General features: G+C 37.9%; 1 long non-coding RNA gene across 4 annotated transcripts in view; it reads left to right on the forward strand.

The window, feature by feature from the left end:
* LOC131191488 (uncharacterized) overlaps nucleotides 1-21,425 on the forward strand; it is an 86,934-nt gene that overhangs the window by 34,774 nt on the left and 30,735 nt on the right. For 3 of the 4 annotated variants that reach the window (XR_009153514.1, XR_009153515.1, XR_009153517.1), the window contains exons 3-5: nucleotides 8,982-9,127; nucleotides 9,710-9,789; nucleotides 10,552-10,703. This is a non-coding gene — a long non-coding RNA (uncharacterized LOC131191488). The remainder of the gene's footprint in view (nucleotides 1-8,981; nucleotides 9,128-9,709; nucleotides 9,790-10,551; nucleotides 10,704-21,425) is intronic. The other variant, XR_009153516.1, reaches the window with a different exon arrangement.

The following is a 21,425-nucleotide window of genomic DNA, read 5'->3' on the forward strand; positions in this document are numbered from 1 at the left end:
AAAGGTGGTCCCTATTTTTTCTACTTGCATTTTTACATGCTTTCGAAACTGCTAGGTTGGCAGAAGCTGGGACGAGTAACAGGAGCTCACCCCGTTACACAGCAGCACTAGGGATTCGAACCGCTGAGCTGCCGACCTTTCGATCGACAAGCTCAACGTCCCTAGCCCGTGAGCCACCGCGTCCCTACATATTTGTGTTAAGGACCAAGTTATTGTCTCCACATCACGAAAGCAACTGTTCCACCTCATCTCGATAGGCAGGCTCATCCCCCCTCCCCCGGAGATCAGTCCCACCACTGTTGTATCATCTGCAAATTTAGTAATAGTATTACTAGCGTGAGTGAAAATGCAGTCATGCACATAAAGAATATGGAGTAAAGACTCAGCACACAACCCTGTGGTGTACCAGTGTTAAGAATAAAGGCTGAAGAGATATCTGACCCTCTGAGATCGGCCAGACAGGAAATCCATAATCCAAAGGCAGATTGAATAAGAAAGCGCAAGATCCATAAGTTTAGACATTAGTCTATGTGGAATTATTGTGTTAAATGCAGAGCTAAAATCTACAAAAAGCATCCTCACATAGCCCCTCTGCTATTCCAAATGATTCAGAGCAGTGTGAAGAGTGATGGCTATAGTATCCTCTGTAGATCTATTTCTTCTGTATGCAAACTGGTGTTTGTTTTCTAGTCAATACGAGTGATAGCATTCTCACCTGTGTGTGAAAACTTTGATTAGCATTGCATTTGTTTACAACTGGGTGGTATTTCTTCTCCTGGGAAGTAAGAGCATTTAATACTGCATATGGACTAGCATTGCTCCATCTTAACTTCCACATATGCATTTGGATTAATTTCTGGTATATAATAAATTTGGGTTGAGCAAGAATTTAATCCCAACCTTTAATGGAGTGGGATGTGGCATAAATTGAAGTGAATTAGCAGGTCAGATAACTGTGTTTTTTAAGTGTTATCTGAAAGGAACAAAAATCTTAAAAAGCATATCCTATGTATTGCTTTACAAATGAGACTTAAATGTTAACATTGGGTAGAATGTTAATAGAGCAAAAACATTTTTTGCTTTACTGGATAAAAAGCATTGACATCATCCCAAATGACAATTATACCATGATAAAGGCCCCTCTGTTTCTATGTTTTGCCATTAGAAGTCCTACTTGGAGATCTATATAGAAATGTGAACTGATCAATTTCTATTTTTTTCTTCTTAACAAATGCGCTTTAATTGTAACTCCTCATTTTTTAATTATATAACATTCTATTTATAAATGAAGGTTAATATGTTTAAGACAAAGCAGAGATTTTTATATATTTTTCTCTTTTGATCTTTTCCTTTTTGTTCACTGTCATTGCATATGATTTAAAGGAAGGGGTGGGTGGGTGGGAGAATATGTCTGGATCAGGTTCCCATCTGAAACCAGTGAGATTTTAACTACCTGTGAGTAACCATACATATTGATCTTAATGAGTTCCAGCCTGGCTACCCACCTTAGGAAGTTAAGGAGAGTCAGTCTGTTCACTGCTTGAATGGGAAACATTTAAGGAATGCCAGGACTGTCAACTAGGCTGGGAAATCAGAACATTTCCCAGCAGATGGGAATGGTAAACTACTTCCATATTATTGCCATGTATCCATGAAGTCATTAGAATGCGCTTATCTATTTATCTAGATAAATAAAGATGCTATCTTAAAACAGTAGTTCCCACCCTTTCCACCTTGGAGACCTGGGGTGTGTGTATGTGTGTGTGTGTGTGTGTATGTGTGAGTGGCAGGCACTTGCACGCATGCACAGCTCCATTGGTGTGAGTGGATGGTGTTCACGCTCGCGGCAATACCTTATGCTTGTGCATGAAGCTCCACTCGTGCAAGTGGAGTGTGCTTGAGCAAAGGGCACTGATATTTGTGCATGAAACTCCACTTGCCCATCACTCGCATGGCCCAATTTGAAACAGGCTGTGGCCCAGTAGTGGGCTGCAGCCCAAGAGTTGGGGACCCCTGAATTAACTAATCATTCACCATAGTGAACCACTGAAGAGAATTCTGGTACCAACGAGTTGGCATTCTAGTGGTAACAAATACATATAACTTCCTCTGTTCATCCCCTGATGATAATCTTATACTCTATGCCACTGATAGCTAACCTTTTTACTGTCGTATGCCAAAAGCAGGGGGGGGCACGTGTGTGTGTGTGCCCACATCCATAATTCAATGCCCCCCATGCCCTGCCCTCCACACATGAATGCATGACTCACCCACCCCCGCACTCAGTTTTGGGCTAGCAGGCCTCCCTGAAATCTGGCCCATTTCCTGACTTCTGGTGGGCCCGGTAGGCTCATTTTTCACCCTCCCCAGGCTCCAGAGGCTTTCTTGGAGCCTGGGGAGGGCAAAAAACAGCCTTCCTCCCACACCTCCAGAGGCTCTTCGGAGGCTGAAAATGCCTTCCCAGAGCTGCCACACGAGCCCTGTACTTACCTGGCATCCAAAACGGGTTGTGTGGAAACTTCTGGGAAGGATGGGGCAGGCGTGGGAGGGGACAACCAAAATTCAGCTGGCCGGTGCACGCATGCACGCTGGAGCTGAGGTTTGCCATCACAGCTCTATGCAAAGATTTATGATTCAGATGACCAGCCTCAAGAGTTACTTTAACCTGTAGACAAATTTGACAATCTTTGAATTCAGCAAGGCTCAGAGATTTAGTTTGACATGTCTAATACATTATTTTATGAATATTTGTTGCTGCTCCTATTTATGCCTCATAAATTACCCTGCAGAATATTTATATAGTTTAAACATAAGAAATGAGCTTCTTATGTGCTTTTCCTAAACAGAATCCTCTTGTGATCACTTACTACGTTGTGCCTGTAATCATTTTCTAACTTGTTTAAATCTACTGTCTAACTATAGGATGGGCACATTCATCATGCATCTCCTAATTTTTTTTTTTAAATCTATCTGAAAGGGAGAGTCCAGGATAAATCTTTTCCTGGCTGAAATACTGAGCATTAAAAGGGAAGTTACAGATATAACTGTATCTGTAGCTGGCACAAAGTAGCAGACATTGAAAAGTAAGTTGCCCTTAATTCCTTAATTAATGCCAGGAAAAGTTCCAGGCCCAGACAAGATAACTCCTTCTTGCTTAAAAGTCTGTGCTGACCAATTGGCCCCCATCTTCACCCATATTTTCAATAAATCACTAGAGATGTGCTATGTTCCTTCTTGCTTCAAACGCTCTACCATCATCCCAGTGCCGAAGAAGCCCACCATCAAGGAACTGAATGACTACAGACCAGTTGCTTTAACATCTGTAGTCATGAAAACCTTTGAAAGGCTAGTGCTTTCCTACCTGAAAACCATCACGGATCCGCTGTTAGACCCCTTGCAATTTGCATACTGAGCAAATAGATCAACAGATGATGCTGTTAATATGGCTCTGCACTACATCCTACAACATCTTGAGTCTCCAAAGACCTATGCAAGGGTCCTTTTTGTAGACTTTAGTTCAGCATTCAATACCATCATTCCAGACATTCTTCTAACTAAGCTAAACCAGCTACAGGTACCGGAACAGACTTGTAAGTGGATCACAAGCTTCCTAACAAACAGGAAGCAGCAGGTGAAGCTAAGCAAGATCACATCAAATACCTGTACAATTAGCACAGGGGCCCCCCAAGGCTGTGTGCTCTCCCCACTTCTCTTCTCTCTGTATACCAATGACTGCATCTCCAATGATCCATCTGTTAAGCTACTGAAGTTCGCAGATGACGCAACAGTGATTGGTCTCATTCGAGACAATGACGAATCCGCATATAGACGAGAGGTCGAACGACTAGCCTTGTGGTGCAACCAAAACAATCTGGAACTGAACACACTCAAAACCGTAGAAATGGTGGTAGACTTTAGGAGAAACCCTTCCATACTTCCACCTCTCACAATACTTGACAACACAGTATCAACAGTAGAAACCTTCAAATTTCTGGGTTCTATCATATCGCAAGATCTCAAATGGACAGCTAACATCAAAACATCATTAAAAAGGACAACAAAGAATGTTCTTTCTGCGCCAACTCAGTAAGCTCAAACTGCCCAAGGAGCTGCTGATCCAATTCTACAGAGGAATTATTGAGTCTGTCATTTGCACCTCTATAACTGTCTGGTTCGGTTCTGCAACCCAACAAGAAAAACACAGACTTCAGAGGATAATTAGAACTGCAGAAAAAATAATTGCTACCAACCTGCCTTCCATTGAGGACCTGTATACTGCATGAATCAAGAAGAGGGCCGTGAAAATATTTGCAGATCCCTCGCATCCTGGACATAAACTGTTTCAACTCCTACCCTCAAAACGACGCTATAGAGCACTGCACACCAGAACAACTAGACACAAGAACAGTTTTTTCCCGAAGGCCATCACTCTGCTAAACAAATAATTCCCTCAACACTGTCAGACTATTTACTGAATCTGCACTACTATTAATCGTTTCATAGTTCCCATCACCAATCTCTTTCCACTTATGACTGTATGACTATAACTTGTTGCTGGCAATCCTTATGATTTATATTGATATATTGATCATCAATTGTGTTGTAAATGTTGTACCTTGATGAACGTATCTTTTCTTTTATGTACACTGAGAGCATATGCACCAAGACAAATTCCTTGTGTGTCCAATCACACTTGGCCAATAAAAAATTCTATTCTATTCTATTCTATTCTATTCTATTCTATTCTATTCTCATATAATAACTGAGAAAGTTAGGACATCCTGAACAAAAGCTTGTCAAACACTGAACTAAATAATAAAAAAGGGTTTCTCCACCCTTGGAGAAGAGAAGCTGGAAGACCCATGTAACCAGTTTCAGTCAGCTGGGCTTATGGCAAATGCCCCCCCCCATTCACCCATTTGTGTTTTCACTCACAATTATTATAGTAGCAAATAGTACTGGAAAAAATTAAGAGTCATGCATACTTACTGTTCGACAAAAACAGGACTGTGCAGTGTTTATAAAAGTGGGCAAACTGCACATATAGACACAATAAATTATTTTAAGGCAATTTATTCCTAAAGGCATGGGAGAGAATAATATCAAATCTGTTCAGTGGTAACTTTTGCAAATTCACAGATTTGGCACAATCTATCCAACATCCAGCATTCTCAGTCTTGACTTGTAATCAATTGCTTTATTTTAGCTGGATTCTTACTCACGGTTTCATGTTTAAATCTTGAAAAAAATAGAACCTCAGCTCTGGTCCAAGAAAATTAGCAGTAGGAACATATATATATATAACAGTCAACTTCAACTCTTCCAAATTTATGATATGGATCAAACCTATCTTTTCTTTTATGTACACTGAGAGCATATGCACCAAGACAAATTCCTTGTGTGTCCAGTCACACTTGGCCAATAAAAAAATCTATTCTATTCTGTTCTATTTTGGGGCTTATAAACATTATCCTCTTTGAAATGTACCTACCGCTCTGAGGCAATGTGCTTCAAAGAAGCTCATATTATAGAATTAACATTTTCAGGGCTCTCACCCAGAGGTGGGTTTCATATAATTTTACCACTGGTTCACCGCACACTGAAAATGTGAGCGGCTTAGAAAATGTGGCTAAATAGGATGGCATAGCACCGTGGTGGGTGGGCGGGGCAGGCCCTCCCGCAGGTCGCCTCTGTCGGTTCATCCGAACTGGTCCAAACCAGCTGAATGCCAGCTCTGCTCTTATCCATTTGGCCTTTGAAGTTTTTCTAAAGTCCTCGAATTGCCAGATCTGATGTGATGCTTGACTCCAATGGGATGTCTGCGCTAACTCAGGGGAAAGGCATTCTTCCTGATTTCATATGATAATCTCACTTAGCTTGCTCTATGGTTGAGGTGCAAAAGTTGGCTCACACGTTATTCTTTTTGAGTCTTAAGAAACTATTGATCTCCAGTCGTTTTGAAGATAATATTAATATGGATCTCCTGCAAGGCAAACAATACAAAGAAACAGAACTCTCTCATACATAGAAGATGGCCACCATCACAAATCCAGTTTCTTTGTGTCTCGGTGGTTGAACAGTTTGTTTCGCGAAAATATCTTTAAAAGACATTGGAGGTTCATCCAAGACTGGATGATGAATATTTTCGGAATTAATGTTAGTACAGACTTTTCATCTAAAAGGTTATTACTTTTACTGGAATTTCAGCAGGCCCCCTATGTGATCTGGTGGGGTGGGGGGGAAATCAAACTTTGAAGAAAAAGAACAATGCAAAGAGATAAAAGCATGATTACGCTGTAAGGGCTGTCTCAGTATCTACACACATTTCAACGAGGGAATATCATCAAATTCCTGATTAACCACAACTGATATTCTTCATAAGCTCTTTAATTTCTTCCAGGCACAGCAGGCCTAAGTTCATTCCTGGTTCAATTTAAACATCATGCAGCTTAGAAAAGAGGCTGACTCAGCAGTGCCCATGAATAAGATAAACAAATATGTTTGAGGAGGGCCCTCTGAAGACCCTTTCAGCCTCTCAAGCAACAGTTCAGATCTGTTTCGGTTGATGAAATTATCCCAGCCCATGCCTACAATTACTGCTTTCAGTTATACTGTATCATCTCGCATCAGAAAAGTAGAGGTCAAGCGGAGTGGAAAATATAACATGCCAGGCACTCCTACAGAGCCAATCATTTATTCTTTCACAAAGCAGTCAAGGCAAATTCTGATGGGAACTTTCTGCTGAGTTAAGAGCTCCTTCAGGTTCCTGGATGCATAATCCTAGGAATGCAAGCCAGGATAAAATTAGCAACAGTGTAAAATATATATGGCATGAAGGGATGTGTTGGGATGCAAATTATTTTCTTTCTGGCAGGGTGAAAGGCAGGGTTATCCTCCATTTCCTTGGCAACCTTCTTATCTCATTACTCTTCTCTCAGTGCTACAAAACGTAATTACCATTGCAGGGGAGGCTGAAAGGAAAGGACACTGATTGTAGAAAAGCATTCCAGTGCCATCCAGTTGCATATGTTAATGAAGAATTAGGAATGTTAGTTTCTAGTTAGAAAAGAATAGAATAGAATTTTTTTTTAGCCAAGTGTGATTGGACACACAAGGAATTTGTCTTGGTGCATATGCTCTCATTGTACATAAAAGAAAAGATATCTTAATTAAGGTACAACACTTAATGATAGTCATAGGGTACAAATAAGCAACCAGGAAACAATATCAATATAAATCGTAAGGATACAAGCAACAAAGTTACAGTCATACAGTCATAAGTGGAAGGAGATGGGTGATGGAAACGATGAGACGATTAATAGTAGTGCAGATTTAGTAATAGTTTGATTGTGTTGAGGGAATTATTTGTTTAGCAGAGTGATAGTGTTTGGGAAAAAATTGTTCTTGTGTCTAGTTGTTCTGGTGTGCAGTGCTCTATAGCGTCATTTTGAGGGTAGGAGTTGAAACAGTTTATGTCCAGGATATGAGAGATCTGTAAATATTTTCACAGCCCTCTTTTTGATTTGTGCAGTATACAGGTCCTCAATGGAAGGCAGGTTGAAATTAGTTGAAATTAGATACTAAATTTTAGGCTTAAAATAACTTTTCCATTTGTGTTGAGACTACAAGTCCCTACATTGCAAATTGAAATGATCTCCCTAGCTAGTAATTCTGTGGTTTGGAATCCCAGCATGTCACAATGGTACCTGATTAGGGAACATTTAATATAGAACCATCATAGTCAATTTAGTAGATAGGATGTCTTCTCGATCAGACTTTCTTAAAGTTAAGGCATATAGCTTTAGAAATAGTTTTTGACCACTAACTTAGTTTAAGTGATCAAATAATTATTCATAATATACAATTACCATATACCTAGATTCCAAAGCAACTTCAGTCCAATCTAATTTTGTCAAGAAAGCTGTTCTTAGTTTCCTGTTGTGTGTCCACTGAGCTTGGCTTTATCTTAATGAAAGCCCATTTGAACATTTGCCATCTGAAATACTGGACAAAATCCATTTTCTGGGATGGGTCCTTGGTTCATATCATCCTTATTGATAGTTTTGCTTCATTGGGTGGGTGGGGGGAGTTGCCTAGTTCCAATCCTTTTTAATTGTTGAATAGTCTTTAATTGAGTGATACTCCGTTAATTAATGTAATTAATAATTTAATAAATTATGCCAGTCCTTCATAATCCTTAGCCCTAAAAAAGGCCTCACCGAGATCGGATAATGTGTCTTTGATTTGGATCAGTAGAGAAACATTACAGTAGTGGTATATTCTGAGTCTCTTTATCTGAGCCTTTTCTGCACCTAAATCCTGCAATATTCTCTGTTCCTCACAAAAAAGCTTTAATGAGGTTTAATATATTACTCCCCAGGATGTTAGAAGGAAGGTACAGTAATATTTCTTTTGTACAACTTATATATCTGTCCTCGAATGAAGCTAAGAAACAGTTGATCATAAGCTGCTGTTCACCATTCTGAGTGGCTAAGCATTAATACCCTCTCATAGACAGACAGATAGACATACACACACACACACACACACAAAAGTTTGGGCCAGTTTGTACAGAGGGTTGTCGGTTTTCTACTAATGCTTCCATTGCTATCTCCATGACATTATATTACATTTTGATCACATTCTGCTTCCTGTGTGCATCTGAAAATATTACACTTTGTTTCCAAATCTGATTAATATATGTAATTATGTAATTATATGTAATTATTCCAAGCAGCTTCAAATTTATTTTAAAATGGTGCCACTTTATGTTATGCTTCAACACAGAATGCATAGAGATGACAATCTCCCTGCAACCAAACTGACAGAGGAAATAGCCCAATCTGAGTTGGAAAATAACCTGTTTCAGAAGGTTGGGTGACCTGAATAACTTATTTGAGTGTTAGGACATATTTTAGTGAAGTTAGTAGATACATTTATTCTTTATGATTTGATACTGTCTTGCTGCATTGGACTTGCAGTTCAAAAGGATCCCTTCTTCTCTGTGATAAACCTACTTTATCAACAACTGTGTCCTTGGATCTCTGACTGCAAGCCTTCGAGTTCCAGTATTACTCTCAATGAAGCTAAAACAACACCAGTGAATGGGAGTTCATTATCTCCACAGGTAATTTATTCAAATGTCAAACACTTCCCAGGATTAGGATGTTTCGTCTAACACTGATATGAAATCTGACTTTTCCTTAGCATGAATCCTGCATTGTGGAAAAAACATGGAATAATTCTTGACTTTCTTTGTGTGGGATCCTTTCAGAAATTTAAAGCGTGCTTTAATTTCTCACCTAGTCTTGTCTTTTCTAAATTAAACATGTTCCTTCAATCTGTTTTCAGAGTGGCAGATAAAGGAGGGAAGATGGCTCATTCTTATGGACAATTGGAATGGTCCAAATGAGAGCTGGCAGTTTAGGATTGTGGTCTGAGAGATAAAAGCTTATTACACACACACACATTTTGTTCATATTTGGAGAAACTATCCTTTAAATGAACCTGCCTCGCATCATTCACTAAGACATGACACAGTTTTCTTTGGCTTAGCATATTATATGAACTTTGTCACTTTGTTTTTTCCAATAAACCATGGTGCAGCAAACTCATGCTTTAAAGTAGGGTACAAATCAGGTAAACAGTATTTCTAATAGGAAGAGCAAGAAAATTGTATTTTATGTTTTTCCTTATTTCATGTATTCAGTCCTCCGCAGTTTGCCACTGGTTCGCATGCGCAGTGCGAGCCAAACGCATGCTTCATGCAGAAAAAGGAGGCTTAAGAAGGTAAGTAGAACATCGAGGGGAGAACAGCTGGGCCAGGTGAGTTAGATTCGCTAGAAAGCAGGATTTCCTGCTTTCTAGCAAATATAAATCGCACGGCACAGCTGTTCATTGGAAATAGCGGTTCGGATGAACTGGTAGCATTTTTTTACTACTGGTTTGCCCGAACCAATAGCTTTTGTTACTATCGGTTCTCCTGAACCAGTGCGAACCTGTAGCATTTCACCCCGATTCATTCTTGTTGTCAGGCTGCAGTTCTTTGTCTTTTACTCAATATATAAGCTCCATTTCAAGTTCAGAGTATTTTGTGGCCTGATGTCTAATTGGGTGACCTCATTCCCTCCATCCGTCCCTCCCTGTTCTTGTTCCTTTAGTTAAATGGACAAGAGAAAGAACACAACCAGCCTGCTCAAAAGACAAAGATAAGATTAAAAGGCAGCAAAAGCTTCTGAGATGATCGTAGATGAAATGAATTACTTATTAACCCTGAAGAGTCTCCCTTGTATTTCTATTCATTTCTTCTTTAGCCATTTCAGCCTAAGCAGTCCCTCCTTTATGTGTTCTCTTAGGACATTCTCTTACAAAAACACAAAATACTTTTGTCTAAAACCAAAGGACATGACATTTTGTGTGTCATGTCCTACATTAGTTTTTTTCAAAACTTGGCAAGTTTAAGGGGGGGAGGCTTTACATTCTGCCTTGCATTGGAGGAAGGAGTGGTGATATTTATCCTTTTTTTTATATTATTCTCGCTCTGCTCCTCAGCATGGGAATCCAAGATGCTTCAGACAGCTAGGTGACTTTCCAGAAATACATAATAGGCGATGCTGGAGAAGGAGAAATCAGTGAATGGAGTCACCTTTGCATTATCCTGTTTCTTTTTTCTACAACAAAAGAAGCATTTGATTTGTATAAAGGTAGGTTATATCAAACCAGATTTTACTTGTTTATTTACATAAATTTATTAGTTATCCAACTCCAATAGACTTTAAGTAGGAGACAAAACACACAAACAACTAAAACATTAAATCAGACTCAAATGATCTAACAAGCAAGATCATCAAAACAAAGCAGTAGCTTCAGACAAGCAATAAACATCAACCCCAGGCCTGGGACAAAAAACATGTTTTCAAAGCTTTTTGGAACCCTAGGAGATGTATTTAACCCCATTTATTTATTTGTATTGCACCATTATTATTTTACAAATAACTCAAGGTGGAGAGCATATCTGACACACCTTCCTCCTCTGATTTTTTCCACAACAACAACCCTGTGAGGTGGTTGACTGAGAGAGTGACTCACCCAAAGTCACCCAACTGGATTTCACGACAAAGGTGGGACTTAAACTCATGGTATCCCACTTTCTAGCCTGGTGCCTTAACCATTAGACCAGTGATGGTGAACCTATGGCACGTGTGCCAGAGGTGGCACACAGAGCCCTCTCTGTGGGCACACACGCCATCACCACTTGCTCTTCTGGTTTCCGGCATGCGCATGTGCACCAGCCAGTTGGTCTTCATGAATCTAAAGACCAGCCAGCCAGCGTGTGCATGCACACCGTCAGCTGATCTTCGGGTTTCTGGCACTCTGGTGTATGCATGTGAGTGCGCATTCCGGTTGGGCACTCAGTGCTGAAAAGGTTTGCCATCCCTGCTTTAGACCAAACTGGCTTTCTAGATCAGCGGTCACCAACTGATGGTCCATGGACCACTGATGGTCCATGAGAAAATTTTGGTGGTCCGTAGAAAAATTATTTGCATTTTTTTCTATTGCACTAAATACTACTTATCTTTTTAAAGAATTCATATTATTGGTCCGTAGGATTTAAAATTATGAATTTAGTGGTCCCTGAGGTCCAAAAGGTTGGTGACCCCTGTTCTAGATGAAACTGGCTCTCCCATTTTATAGAGGATAAATATTTGTTTTTTTAGAAGTGACAGATGCATTTTTTTAAAGTAGTTTGTCTTTGCCTGCTTCTTAGGGCTGAGAGATAGTGACTAGCCCAAAGTTACCAGTTGGCTTTGTACCTGAATTAGGAGAAGACTTTCTGGTCTCCTGGTTTCTGGTTGACTGCTCTTAATCACCACACTAAATTCTTTCTCTTTCTCCCTCTTCCCCAATCCTTACCTCACACATACATTTATACATACCTACATACATTTAGCTGATATTACTAACTGTTTCAAAGTTGCTCACTATCACCTTCCTCAAAGTTGGAATCTCTCTATGAGGGAGACGGGTGGTTCAGAAATGTGAAAAATAAGATATGAAATAAATACAAAAAAGGCTGGCATAAACTTAGCATGTTTCTCAGAAACCTGAATAATATAGCCTGGGATCAAACCTTTACTGTAAGAGGTATAAGAGTCATTACAGACAGCTGATATAGTCATTGAATAGTATGAATTATGACTTAATATCTCAGTTCAAATCCAGTGCACTTTCCCCTGCATTTTTGTTTGTGTAACAGTCTTCCAGCCTTATGTTTCTCACACTCGGTTGTTAATAACAGTTGCGCATTTACATTCTTTGCATTTCTGTTGGGAGAAACTTTTGCCAATGACAATCTCCTGAAGTCTCTGTTGATGTTCTACAAGAAATACATAGTGATATTTTTATAAAGATAAAATGTGATACTCATTCCTTGCATGTTTAGTGTGAAAAAAATAAGTTATGATACAATAATACCATTCCAGCTTGAACTCTGCTGGGCACGACCCAGTGGTCTCAGATAAAACATTTCCTATTTCCACTAAAGTATCCATAACATTGAGTTGAATATCATATGAAGGAGGAAAGAATATAATTATTATTTAAACAATTAGAATAATTGCTTATCTCCCTTGGGTCATCAAAAGAGAGAGGGGGAGAGGGAGGGAGGGAGGGAGGGAGAGAGAGAGAGAGAGAGAGAGAGAGAGAGAGAGAGAGAGAGGCTTCAGCCATTCAAAGCAAGATCGTTGCAATCTATAAAGTATTGCCACAGAAACATCTGATTCTGGTTTCTATATAGGAGCATATGGATTGCGTTCATTAATAATCCAACTTTCCATGGGAAAAGTTATGACCTTCTCTTAGTTACTAGCAAAGTGAAAAAAATGATTAGTTAATATTATTGCTGAAAACATTAATCAGCTAGTGATTCATTGAGCAGTGGATTACATATCAAGCATATGAATTGAATGAATTAGCTCAGGGAAGCTGGACTGCTGCTCTTCTTGTTGGCTGAGACTTGAAGACTGATCAGAGACAGAATGTGAGAACTCTCCAACAGAGTATTAGCACTCAGAGCTCTCAGTAAACAGGAAATCCTATTAGGGCTAGTCAATATATATCATTCTAAACACCATGCTTAAGAAATTAACCAATTTTCCAGTAGCAAACGGGTGGGACATCATGTTTTCACTTATTACATTTAATATCTTGTGCTCTATTTTAGGACACTTTTCAATGATATCATTAACCCCCCAAGCAAGGAAGCAAACAAGAACAACATTTTCTTTCCTTCTTCTTATCAGAACTCCACACACTCCCTTGACCCTTTCATGAAGTGTTTCAAGGATTTTTAAAAACATTTTAAAAATGGCTACTCACATTCAGGATTTGGTGTTTCTGAACCAATTAGGAATCACACAGACATGAAAGCACAGTAAGGTTTATTAATGTTAGTTGTACACAGTGGTGGGTTTCAAATTTTTTTACTACCGGTTCTGTGAGTGTGGCTTGGTGGGTGTGGCATGGCTTGGTGGGCGTGGTTTGATGGGCATGGCATGGGAAGGATACTGTAAAATCTCCATTCCCATCCCACTCCAGGGGAAGGTTACTGCAAAATCCCCATTTCCTCCTGATTAGCTGGGACTCAGGAGGCAGAGAATAGATGGGGGCGGGGCATCAGAATTTTTACTACTGGTTCTGCGAACTACTCAAAATTTCCACTACCAGTTCTCTGGAACTGGTCAGAATCTGCTGAAATCCATCTCTGATTGTACAGTTATAACTTATTAGGCAATTGTTTTTCTAAACTTTGGTGAAAAAAATGCCAGTATTAATAAAAATATTAGAAGGGTTTTCACTCTTCCTATAGGTCTCACTTTTCTGTCTTTGTGCCATTCCATATTCAGAGAGTAATCAATTTGCTATAGTATTGTTTCTGATTCAAATTATTGGGTAGAATAGTCTCTAAAATTCTCAATTAATTGGCAGCAATCATATCTCGTAAATAGGGTTCTTTGGAAAAACATAGGAAGAGCAAATTATTCAGGGTTTGGTGAATTTGATGCAATAAAGATGACAACTTTACCCAGGTTTAATTGTCCCCTCACCCCCTGATTCCAATTTTCTCCAATATGAATAAATTACAATTTGGCAGATTATTATAAATACATTTATAAAGAAGGAAAATGCCTTAAATTGATTGATTTTGAATGGTATTGCTTTTGAATTAATAAAGGAGGGCTTACAAGTCTGAATTTGAAACAGTATGCTATAGTGTTCCTAGCAGGTTTATTCACGTATTTAGAAACAGTACTAATATTCCCGGATTTATATATAAGCTTTAGGTACTGCTGTTCTAAATTAAGCAGTTCCATTTATGAAAATTAAAGATAGTTATTATGGTAACATTGCTGGGCCTTCTTATGATGCTGTATTATAATTTTGGTTTTAGAAAATGGATGATCTGCTACAACTGTTTCCAATACTAAAAAAAAATATCCAATAATCTAATTTTTTTTAACAAAAACAAATACAATGTTAAGTTGAAAAAGTAGAATCTATTTAGAATAAATGATTTATTGAACTAAAGGAAACCTAATCTCAAGATCTGACGAGGGTTTTTTTTTTAACCAGAAACAATAAATATTAAATACGTATCTGTTCTCTGGTGAATTCTAGAAGGAAATATTAGATGATTAATCCAAAATGATTAGCAATCTGTTAAATATTGTAGAGCTGCTATTTTATAAACAAAGTACTTATAACATAAAGATGGAATCAGAATGTTTCTTGCAGTAGAAAGAATGGAAAAATTCCATTGGAAAATTTCCCTGGGGTTTTCTACAAATATCAATATATATATAAATTTATTATCAAGAGTACGGACAATAGTTCTTTCAGAGGAGTGCATTCAAAGGCTGAAGAAGGACAATTTTATACTTATCGTTTAACTGTTAATATTTTTTTTACAAAAAAGAAAAATAGATATCCACCAGATTTGAGTTTAAATACCGATATTAGACCAAAAGTTTTTGTAGTCCAGTGCAGTAATCCGATACCATATATGAAGTCTGAGTTCCTGGTTTGTGATTTGTAACATTACAAGAATTAATAACATTATTTAAATTTAAGAAAGGTTTAACAAAGGCTCCATTAGAAAGAACCATCATACATTTTCTCCCTTGTTTTTTGAATTCACCATGTAAATTGCAATTTCCCAATCCCCCAGCTTCTCTTTCTGCCTAATCAATTCTTGCAATTAATGTTGGCCTAAAATTTGAGCAGCTGCTAAATCTTACTGAAATAATACAAATCATATATAACTGAAGTACTTTGTGTAGAGCCAGCTTGGCATAACAGTTCTGTCATTAGGCTAGAAATAAGGCGATTGACCTAGTACCATTTTAGGCACAAAGCCAACTGATTGAGCTTGGGTCATTCACTCTTTCTCAGCCTTAGAAAGCAGGCAAGGGCAAACTACTCCTGAAAAATTGCCAAGAAAAGGCCATCAAAATTCAGACGCTTGGCAACTGATTCATAGTTATGACAGTTGTAGTGTCCTATGATTCCCTTTTGTGACCTTCTGACAAGCAAAGTCAATGGGGAAGCCAAATTCACTTAACAGTGTTACTAATTTAACAACTGCAGTGATTCACTTAACTGGCAAGAAAGGTTGTAAAATGGAGCAATCCCTCACTTAACAAATGTCTCAGCAGCATAAATTTTGGGCTCAATTGTGGTTGTAAATTGAAGACTGCTTGTACAATTCATTCCAAGCCCCAGTCATTTTTATATGTGCATTGGTATTTCATGCAATACAAAATGTGATAGGATTTGGTTGTACGTCTGCCATAACCATCTTGTCATAACTATCAACCATTTTGATCCTCACTGCTCAATGTCAATTATCATTACATATACATATTTAAGCATGGAGATAGAGTAAATGTGTTTTAGAGCATTTATCTAGGTCCAGAAAGAATTGGCTAGCTTTTATGTTAAAAAAAACAACCTCATTTATTTAGGATGTACAAAGACTGAAAATATTTTACTACTATAATTCCAAACAAACATTTTTTAAAAACTGCTGTTGTTTTTTCTCACTCAGAACTAGAACACAGTAGCCCTTTGCCAATGTTCATACATCTGCTATAGGAAGGAACAGGAATGTTACATAAATTAGGCTACAACCAATCTCAACCATATTTTGTTCACATGCTCTCTGTTTCTTTTGGTCCCCATTCAAAGGTCTTTAGTACTCTAATAAAAACGTGATTAAAATAAAATATAATATTATGTTTGTAAATTGCCCAGAGTTACTTAGGCGAGATGGGTGGTATAGAAATTTAATAATTAAATACATCCCTAGTGTGAAGACTGCCAGCAGCAAATAAACCAAACACTTGTATCTTACTAATTCTTCTTCAGATTTAGAAAATAAAGAAGCACCAGGATTAATCTCTCCACTGAAAGTTTATGCTTTCTAGATGCCATGTCAATAAAATTTAATTAACATTAAAATGCCAGCTTTATTAATAAATAGAACAACACGAGTCATTGTTGGTTGCTTTCCTACCATCTAACCTTAAAAATGTATGTGTTGTGCATTTAAAAAATATTTACTTACATAGATTTTAAAATACCCAACTCCAAATAATTCTGGGTTTTGTACATAAAAATATCTAATAAATACACACTATTCTGCTATATTTTTTTCTTCTATTTTGATTTAGATTTGTATGATTTGATAGCTTATTAGTAACCTTGACTATCACAGCTTTGTTTTGTATGCTTTTAAGAGAAAACAGTCTTGTCAAAGCTACAACATAATACAGTTTATCCTGAGTCCTAGTTAATAGTATTACCTATAATAATGCTTGATAGCAAAATATTTTCTCATTCCTGAACTCAAGAATGGCAAAAGTAAAAGTGATTATATGCTTTGAAGGATGCGATTCCTGCTCCTAGGGTTGATAGCATCTTAAAAAGGTTCCTTTGTAATTAATTCTATTCTTCATTCAATATATAAATTGGGTTCACAAAATTATTGCTAAGCAAATCATGGGCTACCAAATTGTATGAATATAGCCACAGTGAGGCTGCTAATTCTTTTAGCTGTCCCGTATTAAATCACAGTATCAATCGGGATTACATTTATATCATAAAAAATTAGGGTGAGAACCTTTAGTTCTGGAATTATTTGGATGGTCTACATGATTATGGAGCTGACCTCCTTACATTTTATAAAATGATAGAAATTCACCAATATTGATCAAAACCACTGCGAGTATCATTTTGCTTCCCTTTTGCAACGAACAGTGAAGTATTCAGTTGCAGGCCCTATGTCATGAACACCTTCGGAACAATGAAGGTGGTTTATCTAATAGTCCAGCATTTCAAAGCCTAGTTTCTCATAGAGAGCATAATAACATCCAGTCTGTAAATAGGAACAGACTTGTGGCTAAAGATTCTTCTGTAAAAATAATTTTTAAATAATTGAATCTTGTACATAAATTGCTAGCATGTTGGGAAAGACAGTTTAGCCTGGATTTCTTGTTAGCAAAATATTCAAATTATTATTGAAGGTGGTGTAAGTTTGTGAAGTTTAGATCTACCTCTCCACACATGGGCCTCTCACAAAGATAAGTTCACAACTTTGAGTTTTCCATGCATATCAATGTATGCAAGTTGACTCTCCTCCCAGGGCCACTCAGGGATCTACCTCATGTGGAGGAGCCAAGGTCCTTTCCTCATAACAGCAAGTGAGATGCCAATAATGAACTAAGCCTATTCTCAAATGTCTTTTTTTTTTTTTTGTTTACATTTATACCCCGCCCTTCTCCGAAGACTCAGGGCGGCTTACAGTGTATAAGGCAATAGTCTCATTCTATTTGTATATTTTTACAAAGTCAACTTATTGCCCCCCCAACAATCTGGGTCCTCATTTTACCTACCTTATAAAGGATGGAAGGCTGAGTCAACCTTGGGCCGGGCTCGAACCTGCAGTAATTGCAGGCTACTGTGTTCTTAATAAGCCTTAATAACAGGCTTTTACCAGCGTGAGCTAAACCGGCCCTTTTTTAAAATGTTAATATTTATGTTCACCTATGTACTAGAATATTTTTACGTGTTTATCCTGGAAAGATGCCTTACCTACAATTTGAAGGGATACAGTCCATCTGTAGGTTTAACAGTTCAGAAAGAGTAGTTCGTTTAGATTTTTTTTAAAAAAAACTTCAAATATCAAATAAAATATTTTACTTCAACTTCAATATCTTGGAAAAACTGATTTTTGATAAAGGCAGGGTGGATAGCCTTTTATCCTATAGTTTATGGGCTGTAGCATCAATCCCCTGACGTCCATATCTATATAAATAGAGGGATAGAATCTTCAATGAATGTCCAAAAGTTAATGTCTAAGTGTGTGTGATTGGCTGTCAAGTAATAGATTATTTTACTTTTCAAACTTTAAAGATCTCATACAAATGCCTACTTTTACTTTTCTTTTACTTATTTAAATTTTTTATAACCACTTCCAAGCATCTCCAAAGTGGTGCACGATATTAAAAATAGATTTGAGTATAAGGAATAAAACTTGCAAGAGAATGTAAGCACGATAAATGTTTTCACCATGAATTGTAACAAAACAAGATTTAAGCCAATATTTAGAACAGGAACCACAATATTTTAGCAATGCAACTATTTTTGTGATGTCCCCTATAGAATTATAACTATACACTTAGAATTTGACTTTTCCATATTAATAATAATAACATCAGAGTTGGAAGGGACCTTGGAGACCTTCTAGTCCAACCCCCTGCCCAGGCAGGAAACCCTACACTATCTCAGACAAATGGCTATCCAACATTTTCTTAAAAATTTCCAGTGTTGGAGCATTCACAACTTCCACAGGCAAGTTGTTCCACTTATTAATTGTTCTACTGTCAGGAAATTTCTCCTTAGTTCTAAATTGCTTCTTTCCTTGATCAGTTTCCACCCATTGCTTCTTGTTCTACCCTCAGGTGCTTTGGAGAACAGCCCGACTCCCTCTTCTTTGTGGCAACCCCTGAGATATTGGAACACTGCTATCATGTCTCCCCTAGTCCTTCTTTTTATTAAACTAGACATACCCAGTTCCTGCAACCGTTCTTCATATGTTTTAGCCTCCAGTCCCCTAATCATCTTTGTTGCTCTTCTCTGCACTCTTTCTAGAGTCTCAGCATCTTTTTTACATCGCGGTGACCAAAACTGAATGCAGTATTCCAAGTGTGGCCTTACCAAGGCACTATAAAGTGGCACTAACACTTCACATGATCTTGATTCTATCCCTCTATTTATGCAGCCCAGAACTGTGTTGGCTTTTTTAGCAGCTGCTGCTGCACACTGTTGGCTCATATCTAAATGGTTGTCCAATAGGACTCCAAGATCCCTTTCACAGGAACTACTATTGAGCAAGGTACCACATATTATTACTACTATTAATCCACTACTAAGCATGATATATGCTCAGTAGTAGCTATCTGTGAACAAGCCATTTATCATGGGTGTTTATTTTGCGCTAGTGATAGCTGCAGGAATTTGGCATAGCTTCAAGGTTTCTGTACAACTATATAGAATGACCTAAGTGTAAATCTGACAAATGCCAGTGTCTGATTTGAAGAGATATATATCAATAGCCACCATTTGTATGCTGAGGCCAATATACATTTATGTTTAAACAAAGTAGGAAGCAATTGCGCAGTTGGTTTCTGCAGTTTTCCTTGTATTTATCCAAGCTTTAGAAATATTAAATCTGACAGGTATTTTCATGCTAACACACATGTAGGCATGCCTGCCAAGTAATCTGCAATTAAAGTGAAGGGATATTTATATTTGCTACAAATATGCAAGCATACAAAATACTGTTTATGAGCGTATTGTTTACGAGCTTTCCACTTAGCCCGCTTTTCTTCTTTAACAGGACTGTTTTACAGTAGCAATAAATGTTGTAACACCTTAAACAGTACCCAGTGTAACGCAGCATACATTATTAGCTGCTTTTACTCCATTTCATTAAATGAAATGTTGTCCTTTCTAATAATTTACAAAATGGCAGTTATGTTCAACCATTGAAACATAAAGATTGGAAGCCTGGAAACACACCCAACATATCCTGACTATAAACTGAGAAAGTAGGTCCTGTAATTGGCAGGACAAGAAAGGGGAAGCTTATTTCTGCAGGATCTTGAGTGTTACATGGGAGACTACTCCCCTGGGACATGGAATGGCATTTCTGTATACAGTATAGTTGAGGTTGTTGGTCCTTTATTGAACCCATCTGGGGTCTAAGGTGGGAAGCAGCAATGCCAGCATTCTTTAGCATTTGGCTGAGCAGGGACTTAGTCAGTTCAAAAACATAGACACCTGATAGCATTCTCTCAGAGGCAGTTGCTATCTGTCCTAGAACTATATTTAACTTTGTTAATATGCTTTCTTCCAGACCTTGATAGGCAGAAAATCATATCAATATAAATTGCACCGACCTAGTGGTCAAGGCATCTCTTACCTCAGTGATGAGGTAGGGAACTGGTGCTGTTTTGACATCGGGAATTGAAGGGCAAGGATTGGTAGATTTCACTACCTGTATTTCTCCTCCTGCCAAGTGTCACATGCGGACAAGAAAACATCCAGCTGTTGCTGTTCAGGGAGGGTTTCAATGCTAGTTCCTGGAATGGAAGCTTTAGCCACTTTTCAAACTATCCATGTAGTTCACGGATACAGAAATTCTCTGCATGGATCATCTCTTCTGTTTGCGTTAGTTTTGAACACTCTTGGAAAAGTAATCCATCTATATCCTAAAACAGCTGGCATTTCAGTTGAGGTGGGGAAGGGTGCCAGGTTAAAAAAAAATGTTTTCTTGGTTGTCTGTGGTATCATCAGGAGTTTTCTCCAACATTAGTGTTCAAAAGCATCAATACTTTTTTTTTTAATCCTAATTCTTTAAAATTCAACTTTTGCTTCCAGAGAGTGTCATAGGGAAAAATTATTGCCTGAACCATTCTGATCTTTATAGTCCACATGTTGGATTCATCTAAGCATCTGAATATTTCTCGACTGTTAGTTCCTTAATTGATTGTTCATCCAAAAAGACAGAAGCTATCTAGCTCTTCAGTATCTTCATTGTCGGTTCTAAGACTGGTTGCAGCTTCATTATTGTGGTCTTCTTTATATTTAATTTTGGTGCCATTTTCTCCTGCTAAGCTCCTTGACTTTCATTATTAGAGTTTGCCATCCCTTGCATTTTCAGCTATCAAGACTATATCAGGATAGTAGAAATTAGTGACATTTCCCCACCGCTCCAGTTTTAAAATCACTCATCTTTTTCCAAACTAGCTTACTTACACACAAGTAGTCTTCAACTTACGACTGTTTGCTTTGCTACTATTCAA

This window comes from Ahaetulla prasina, chromosome 1 (assembly GCF_028640845.1).
Source record: "Ahaetulla prasina isolate Xishuangbanna chromosome 1, ASM2864084v1, whole genome shotgun sequence".
Classification (NCBI taxonomy): domain Eukaryota; kingdom Metazoa; phylum Chordata; class Lepidosauria; order Squamata; family Colubridae; genus Ahaetulla; species Ahaetulla prasina.